The following is a 9,592-nucleotide window of genomic DNA, read 5'->3' as shown; positions in this document are numbered from 1 at the left end:
TACTACTACTGTGGACTGAAAGTAAATGTACCGTTTATTTCTTATCCCCTCTCCAGTTCTTTTAAGTCGATAGACTTTTTTTACGGTCACAGAGAAGCCTTAGCGGGGCCATGCTGCCAACCACTCAGCTTTTTTGGAGAGGCAGTATCAAATAGTAGTTTTAAAAAGTGTTCACTGCCAGGGTTCAAATTTTAAGGCTATCATTAACTACTATAACCCTGGGCAAGTTAACCTGTGTGCTTCACATTACTCACCGGCAAAAAAAAAAAAAAAAAAAAAAAAAAAACGAAGCAGGGGAAGTGAGAAACCTATTTATTCTGAGGAATAAAAATGAGTTAATATATACATAAAATGTTTAGAACAGTGCCTGGCATGGAATAAGCACTATTTAAGTGTTTGCATATTATTATTTTGTTTCCTTTTGCTTTAGAGGTGGTAGGCACTGTAACTCCTACGCAGTCTCTCTGTGGCTTCTTTGGTAGCTTCTCACAAGTTTTTTCTACCAGTGATACATTTTAGTCTCACTTTGTACCACTTGCAATCCATGTACTCAATAAATACTTGAAGAGGGCCTACTCTGTCCAAGAATAATTTAAGTGCTGGAGAAACAGGGTAGACAAGATCCTTTCAAGGAATTTATATTCTTTTTGGAAAAGGCAAAAAACCCTAAACAAATAGAACAATTTCATACAGTGTTAAGTGCTCTCTGAGAATAGGAATGCTATCTTAATAGGGGTAGTTGCAGGAACAGGTGACTTTGTAGCGGTGACATTAAAGTAAAGTAAATCTTTGGTGTTGAGCAGGAGCACCCTTGATGCCATCTGGAGAGGAAAAGTGTTTCAAGCAGAAAGAGTAACATATGCAAAAACTGAGATGAGATGAGCTCCACATGGTCTGGAGAGAGAAATTGTGAAGAAGGAGGAAAGTGGACAGAAATGATTAATTTTCAGAATCGGCAAGGGGATTACAGGGTACTAACCACTTAAGTTCTTTAGCAACATGAATTCATTTTTATAGTACAGTTTCATACCAGAACTCCTGGTTGATAAGTTCTTCATTTAAATCCTTGAGTTCTTTCAGTGGCCATTTGGTAATTTTTCCCTTCAGCGATGAAATAGACCTTTGTTGAAATAGCCTGTTATTTACTGCAAGGCAGCTTGGTAATGGAAAGAGAATGGACTTTGGCTTCAGATAAACTTCAGCTCAAATGAACTTGGAGTGAGCTAAATATTCTTTCTGATTTGGGGGTTCTGTATCTTCAGATTGGAAATAACAATTATTCTGTGTTAAGTGGTCTGAATGAAAGCATCTGATGAAACATTTTGGACATGATAGCTATTCAAATGTTAGTTTCCTCCTTCCTTGTTGGCTTGGCAAAGGTTTCCCATGAAACTGCCCAAACTCAGCATGACAGATTACTTTTCTGAAACTGCTGCTTGATTACTTTGCTTTCCTTCCACTTTTGTTGAATTTCCACTGTTCTTTTCTACTTTCACTTTTATATTCTAATTTAAACACTCTTGCTTTTGTCTTTTTATTTTCGAGTTAATCCAAAGGTGTATGACCCATCTCCACTTACATCTACATACCATCCTAAAATATATGTACTTTACAACCTTGTGTTTATAAGAAATTTTTGAATGCCAAAGGAAAATTTGTTTCATGATTTCAGGGAAAAATAAGTTTGGAAGGTTAAGAAGAGGTTCAGATAATGTGTCAGGTAATGTGATACATTCTATTATTTTTTTCTTTTTTGAGAGAGTCTCACTCTGTCACCCAGGCTGGAGTGCAGTGGCATGATCTTGGCTCACTGCAACCTCCACCTCCCAGGTTAAAGTAATTCTCCTGCCTCAGCCTCCCAAGTAGCTGGGACTACAGGCATGCACCACAACGCCTGGCTAATTTTTGTATTTTTAGTAGAGATGGGGTTTCACCATGTTGGTCCGGCTGGTTTCAAACTCCTGATTTCAGGTGATTCGCCCACCTTGGCCTCCCAAACTGCTGGGATTACAGGAGTGAGCCACCGCACCTGGCCTTACCTTCTGTTCTTAAAAGAAGAATCAGTTGGAATCAGCATGTTAATCTGGATGATCTGTCTAAAAATAACCTAGTTCTCAACAAACTATTTGAGTGTGCATTCTCTTTATTGAACATCAGTTGCTTTGTCTGACCAGCAGCCTTCTATTTCTTAGAGAAATGCCCTTTCCTGACCCCATGCGATTCTAGTGAGCCAATACATTTGAGTTGGTCTTTGTAAAAGTGTGTCCGAAGGAATTCTAGTACATTTCTACTAGAGTATAAAGTCTATGTCTTCTTAACCTTTGTAGCACCCACTGAGACTGGTAGTGTACCTTGTGAATCAAAGGATGAATGGCCTACTTAGCACATCTGGTGAAAGAATTAATGGGTGGAGGCCAGGTGCGGTGGCTCACGCCTGTAATCCCAGCACTTTAGGAGGCCAAAGCAGCCAGATTACTTGAGGTCAGGAGTTTGAGACCAGCCTGGCCAACATGGTGAAACCCCTGTCTCCACTAAAAATACAAAAATTAGCTGGGCATGGTGGCACACACCTGTAATCCCAGCTACTCAGGAGGCTGAGGCTGGAGAATCGCTTGAACCCAAAAGATGGAGGTTGCAGTGAACTGAGATTGCACCACTGCACTCCAGCCTGAACAATAGAGCAAGAATCCATCTCAAAAATAAAAAAAGCCTGGGCACAGTGGCTCATGCCTGTAATCTCAGTACTTTGGGAGGTCAAGGTGGGCAGATCACTTGAGTTCAGGAGTTCGAGACCAGCCTGACCAACATGGTGAAACCCTGTCTCTACTAAAAATACAAAAATTAGCCAGGCATGGTGGCCCACACCTGTAATCCCAGCTACTCGGGAGGCTGAGGCTGGAGAATCACTTGAACCTGGGAGGCAGAGGTTGCAGTGAGCTGAGATTGTGCCACTGCACTCCAGCCTGGATGACAGAGTGAGACTCCATCTCAAAAAAAAGAAAAAAATGGGTGGATGAGTGAACAAATGAAAGCTTACCATTTTATTTACCATATATCTGCTGTACAATTTGTCTGTATAGAATTTCGTGTACCAAAAGTTATCCTGGAAGGGTATAATATGAAATATTAAAAATGGTTATCTCTGAGTGATAGGATTTTGGGAAAAGGTTTTTATTTCATTTTGCTGTTTTTTCTTTATGAACTTTCCAAATCTTCTGTAAGGCATGTGAATAGCTTTTATTATCAGAAAAAGTAAAAAGTAAAAAGGTGTTATGTTTTCTTTTTATTGTTTGGCCATACTTAGCTAATTTTTTTATTTAAGGGAATTTTGACTTTCAACTACATTTTAACAAAGACATTTGTTTTGTTTTTTTTCAAGATTCAAACGGGAAACCACTTATCAGTTAATATGTTGAAAAGATTTTATGTATTGACAACTGAATATGTCAAATGTAGTACAGGCCGGGCACGGTGGCTCACGCCTGTAATCCTAGCACTTTGGGAGGCTGAGGCGAGTGGATCACAAGTTCAGGAGATTGAGACCATCCTGGCTAACATGGTGAAACCCCGTCTCTACTAAAAATACAAAAAAAATTAGCCGGGCGTAGTGGCAGGTGCCTGTAGTCCCAGCTACTCAGGATGCTGAGGCAGGAGAATGGCGTGAACCCGGGAGGCGGAGCTTGCAGTGAGCCGAGATCGTGCCACTGCACTCCAGCCTCGGCTACAGAGTGAGACTTCGTCTCAAAAAAAAAAAAGATGTAGTGCAAATTTCCCTCGCATATGTTTTATGGGAATTATAGATTTTTAAGTCCATTAGATTATCCAGTCCATCTCTAGCTTCCTTGGATATTGAAAAGAGCTTTTCCTTTGACTCTGATTATATCATTTGTTATGTCCAGGAAGCTATATTATTATTATTAAGGCTTTCCAATGTATTTAGAGGAATAAAAAATTATCCATTTTCAGCTTATCAAAAATACAACAAATTAGAAGATAATTCAGGGAAGGGACATTTTCATTTCACTTAGATTATGCATATGGCTCTATCTTGGACACATCACTGATGCCCTTGGATTTGTTCTCATCTATTAAAAGAAGATTCATGCTCATCGATAGAAATCTGTAGGAAATTATATTGTTTAATGTCTAAGCAATAAATATAATGTAGAAAAGTTGTCACTTAGTTTTCTACAAATAAAATAAGTGGAATTTGCTATTGTGAATTAAACTAATTGTCATGTAAATAACTTATAGTGTTGTATAGTAAGCAAAACAATGGCCTCTTTTAAAGATTTCCACATTCCAATCTCTGGAAACTGTGAATATGTTGCCTTATATGGCAAAAGTTATTTTGCAGCAGTGATTAAGTTATGGGTTTTCAAATGGGGAGGTTATCCTGGATTAGCTGGGTGAGCCCAAGAAGGAGGCAGGAGAGAGAGACCTGGAAATTTGCATTTTTAACTGGCTCTCTGGTGATGCTGATGCTGCTGGGCAGTGGATCACATTTAAAAGTGGCAAGAGTTTGGATAAAGATGATTTCTGTTCAGTAGACCTTTTGGAATTTATAAATAGGAAGAGTTTAGGATCAGTAATCTGGCCGAAAGGGACTGAAGAACTCAGAAGGCTGCATTTGCTTGGTAATCACACTGCGTTTACTTAGAATGAGAGTTTATTTGGATGGATTGAGGGTGATAGAGGTTATGAGAGAGGAACTAATCAGGCTAGCAAGCTGTGTTTTGTTTTTCTCTCAAAGAGTTTTAACAATATTTGAATCCTTTTGGCAGGGCATGTGTTGAAGGCCAAAAGAATGAGGGTCATGATCAACTCAGCATACAACTGAAGGCTATATGAGTAAACAGCAAACTGTTTCTCATGAAAGCAGGATGTTGGCAAACTGACAAACTGCATCTGCCGCCCAGAAGGAATGCTGAGGGGAGTCACAACCCAGGCACAGGTGTTTCTTATGATTAGGCACATGTGAAGCCTGTTAGCAATAACGTGAACCTGTGATCAATCAAGCAGCTGACCAATTGTTACCTCCTTCTCCCTGCTCTTTCTACCCAATAAATACGAAGGGCTGCAGAAGCTCAGGGGCTGCTGCCTTTGCTCACTAGAAGCAAGGAGCCCTCTTCTTTTTCCCCTGGTCCCTTCCTTTAAAACAGTTTCTTTTGTTTTAAGTTTTCATTTCTGCATGCGTCCGTTTTCGTTCAGTCTCGTAATGACAGTCTCAAGTAGTGACAGTAGTAAGTCTTGTAATGACAGTCTCAAGTAGTAACAGTAGTAACTGTTGTAGTGACAGTCTCAAGTAGTAATGTTTTGTTTTTTGTTTTTTTTTTTAAGATGGGAGTCTCACTCTGTCACCCAGGCTGGAGTGCAGTGGTGTGATCTCGGCTCACTGCAACCTCCACCTCCTGGCTCAAGCAATTCTCCTGCCTCAGCCTCCCAGGTAGCTGGGACTACAGGCATGTGTCACCAAGCCCAGCTAATTTATTGTATTTTTGGTAGAGATGGGGTTTTGCCATGTTGGCCAGGCTGGTCTCCAACTTCTGATTTCAAATGATCCGCCCACCTCGGCCTCCCAAAGTGTTGGGATTACAGGCGTGAGCCACTGTGCCCAGCCCCCTCCAGGTGATTCTTATAAACATTAAAGTTGGAGAAGCCCTGATCTAAATTTCTAGGAGAGAGATATATATCCAATCTTATCTAGCTCTAGGATTCCCTGTCTGTTTTGTGCAAAATGTGAGGGGAGGTGTCCTCCACTCCCCTGTTCCCATAAGGCAGTGCTAACTGCCTGCTTACAGATTTCGAGTTAGGTGGAATTCCTGCTATGTGCTAGGCAGTGTGATTGGTGCAAAGTTCAATAGGAGGTACTTCCCTACAATGTTTGCTAACTTGCTGTTCACTCACTTTATGGAAGGAGTGCTTTCAGTGACAATCTAATCTTGAGGCATATTTTAACATCATGATTTTATAAACTCATAGACAATTTTAAGAACAATTTCAGGTTAAGAGAAAAATTGAGTGGAAAGTACATGAAGTCTCCATACACCTTTCCCCCACATACACAACCTCCTCCATCCATCAGCAGCCCTCATCAGTGTGGTCCATCTGTTACAGTGAACCAGTATTCGTTATCTGTCTTTTACAGATGCCTATGTTACAAGGTACAGACAGAGTAATCTGTCCAAGTTTGCACAGCTAGTAAGCCACAGAACTAGGATTCATACCCAGACAGCCTGACTCCAGAGACCGTACTCTGTGCTGCTTCTTGTAAATGGGAATTCATTTCTATGGCAAGTGTATTCTCTTCACTCTTAACACCAAACCAGGTTATTGCCTTTCTCTCTGTGAGGATCTTAACTTTCCTCATTTAATTACTTTGCCATCTGATATCCATATAGAGAATAAAGCTGCTATTATTAGATTATCCAAACTCAATTTCTCATGCTTTAACTTGACACACAATTAGAAGTATAATGATGAAGTAGGGCTCATTAATGCAAAGAGAGATATGAAGTCTGACTACAATTCCAAAGCTAGCATACAGGCAAGAGTGAGGTTGATATTGAGCTTTTATCACAAGCAATAGGAGGAGTTCTACAGGCAAAAGTGGCCCTGGTTCTTGATGGATAGGCTCTTACAGAATACGTTATTTGTACTACGTTGGCCGCTCTCCATTAGCCCAACTCCCAGGGATGCTGTACCCATACCATTGATTGACTCCTTATTCAAATAAATGACTTAAGAGGAAAAGTTTCTATTTTGTATCTCTTCGCTCTTACCCTGCTTGCTTCTTCCTAAAGTTGTCTAACAAGGAAGGCTTAGGCTGTTTCAGAGGCAGCAGCTTCAGCAGAAATGGGAGAACACCAGACGATGCTGACTCTCCCATGAGGTGACCATGGACAGCCTAGGCTGGACTGTGGTATCATGTAGGCACGTTTCTTTTCTTTATCTTTTTTTTTTTAGACATGGGTCTCACTATGTTGCCCAGGTTAGTTTAACTCCTGGCCTCAAGTGATCATCTCAGCTCGGCCTCCTGAGTTACTGGGATTACAGGTGTGAGCTACTGTGCCTGGCTGAAGCGTACATTTCTCTAGCAAGCAATATAATATTATTTTGAGATAGTATTTCAGTGGTAACAGGCCCCTAAGATGGCCCCCAGTGATTCATACCTCCTGATATTTAGGGCCTTATGTGATCCCCTCCCCTTGAATGACTTACTTGTAATCAACAGAATACCTCAACATTAAGGTATTAATAACACTTCTGTTATTGGATTATAAGAAAATATAACTTCGATCATGCTAGCGGACTCCCTCTCTTGCTGGATTTGATAAAGCAACTTTCCATGTCAGGGGGCCCACATGGCAAGGAACTGAGGGTGTTCTGCAGCCAGTTGCCAGGTAAATATTTGGGACCTAAATCTACATCTCAAAGGGAATTGAAGCCTGACAACAGTCACAGAAGTGAGCTTGTTGAGCTTCCTATGCTGAGCTTTTAGATGAGACTTTAGCCCTCGCTGACATCTTGATTGTAGCTTTAAGAGGGACCCTTAAGCAAACCCTGTTAATGTGTGCCTGGGTTCCTGACCCACAGAAACCATGAGATAATAAGTGTATGCTGCTTTAGGCTGCTAAGAAGCAAAAGATGACTAATGCAACTTTGAGCACAAACTCTTCTCAGGTGAGCATTACTTATGAATCTCGTAATTCACTAGACTACTCTCACCTTGATGATAGTATAAATAAAATCCCCATTTGCCTTATTTTTTTTTCAACATTTGAGGTTATCAAGATGTTGCTAACACCAAGTATGGTGGTGTGCACTTATAATCCCAGCTACTCATGAGGCTGAGGCAAGAGGATTGCTTGAGCCCAGGAGTTCAAGACCAGCTTGGGCAACATGGCAAAACCCTGTCCCCACAAAAAATACAAAAATTGGCCGGGTGTGGTGGCACACACCTATAGTCCCAGTTACTTGGGAGATTGAGGTGGGAGGATCACCTGAGCCTGGGAGGTTGAAACTGCAGTGAGCCGTGACCATGCCGCTGCATTCCAGCCTGGGTGACAGAGTGAGACCCTTTCTCAAAAAAAAAAAAAGTTTGATAATCGGAGTTTCCCTTAATTTTTGTTTCTAGTATTACTAATAAAAATTAGGTTTGTAAGAAGTAAAAATTTATAAGAATTCAGTCATTTATATAAGTATTCTTTGCGAACCTACTATGTGCCAGGCTCTATTTTAAGCACTGGGATAATGTAAACAAAATAGAACAGGTCACTTGGAGCCTATATTATAGAGACAGGTAGACAAAAAAGTAATAAACAAACTATCAGTAGTGCCTGGTAATGAGAGGTGATACAAAGAAAAGTAAAGCCTGGTGAGAGAGAGTGGCCAAGAAGTTACTGTGCAGTGATGTAATCAGGAGAGAGGCCTCTTTGATGAGGGGGCATTTGAGGAAACCTGAAAATGTGAGGAGTCAATAATTAAGTAAATGGCCCGGGCACAGTGGCTCATGCCTATAATTACAGAACTCTGGGAGGTTCAAGCTATTCTCCTGCCTCAGCCTCCCGAATAGCTGGGATTACAGGCATGCACCACCATGCCCAGCTAATTTTGTATTTTTACTAGAGATGGGGTTTCTCCATATTGGTCAGGCTGGTCTCTAACTCCCGACCTCAGGTGATCTGCCTGCCTTGGCCTCCCAAAGTGCTGGGATTACAGGTGAGAGCCACTGCACCTGGCCATGATGTACCTTTTAAAATAGGAGAGGTATAGCCTTCAAAGTTGCAAGCCCAATGTTCTAAGTAACTTTCCTGGCCTCTAGGAAAGTTTCGGCATATAGACCCAGAAATAGCTTCCCAGACACATTAGGTCTTTTGCATATCTGGATACATTATTAAAGTAAAAGTATAAAGAAGTGGATGTCAAAGGTTTTTTTGAAAGCCAAAAATGTCACACTTTTTAAATGCCATTTCTGATGTGGTTCAGGGCATGGGCTTTGGCATCAGACAGCCTTGGGCTTAGATCTTTGCTGGGGAAACTGTGATGTCTTCGACACATGATCTTACTTACCTCTTGTCTTAAGCAGCTCGTGCTGCTATATAATAAAATACCACAAAGTGGGTGGCTTATGCAACAAAAATTTATTTCTCATAGTTGTGGTAGCTGGAAAGTCCAAGATCAAGGCACTGGTTTGCGGAGGGCAACTTTCTTGCTATATTCTCAGACGGTGAAGAGACAGCCTCGCTCTTGTGTCTCTTTTTAGAAGGGTACCCCTAAGACCTAAGTACTTCCTAAATGTACCACCTCCAAATACCATCATATTGGGGATTATTAGGGGATTATTTTAAGAGAAACACAAACATTGGGATTATTAGGGGATTATTTTGAGAGAAACACAAACATTGTCAATAGCACCTCCCTAAAATGGAATTGTTACAGCTGATGCTCATAGAGCAATTATTACATGCCAGACACTGTACTAAGATGTTTGCATTTATTAATTTAATCTTCACAATTCCCTTACACTCCACTTTACAGATGAGCAAAATGAGGCAGAGATTAAATTACTTTCTCAAGGTCACATGGCCAT

The sequence above is a fragment of the Pan paniscus genome, chromosome 3 (genome assembly GCF_029289425.2).
Source record: "Pan paniscus chromosome 3, NHGRI_mPanPan1-v2.0_pri, whole genome shotgun sequence".
Taxonomy (NCBI): domain Eukaryota; kingdom Metazoa; phylum Chordata; class Mammalia; order Primates; family Hominidae; genus Pan; species Pan paniscus.
The sequence above is the reverse complement of the archived record's forward strand: the minus strand, read 5'-3'. Positions refer to the sequence as shown.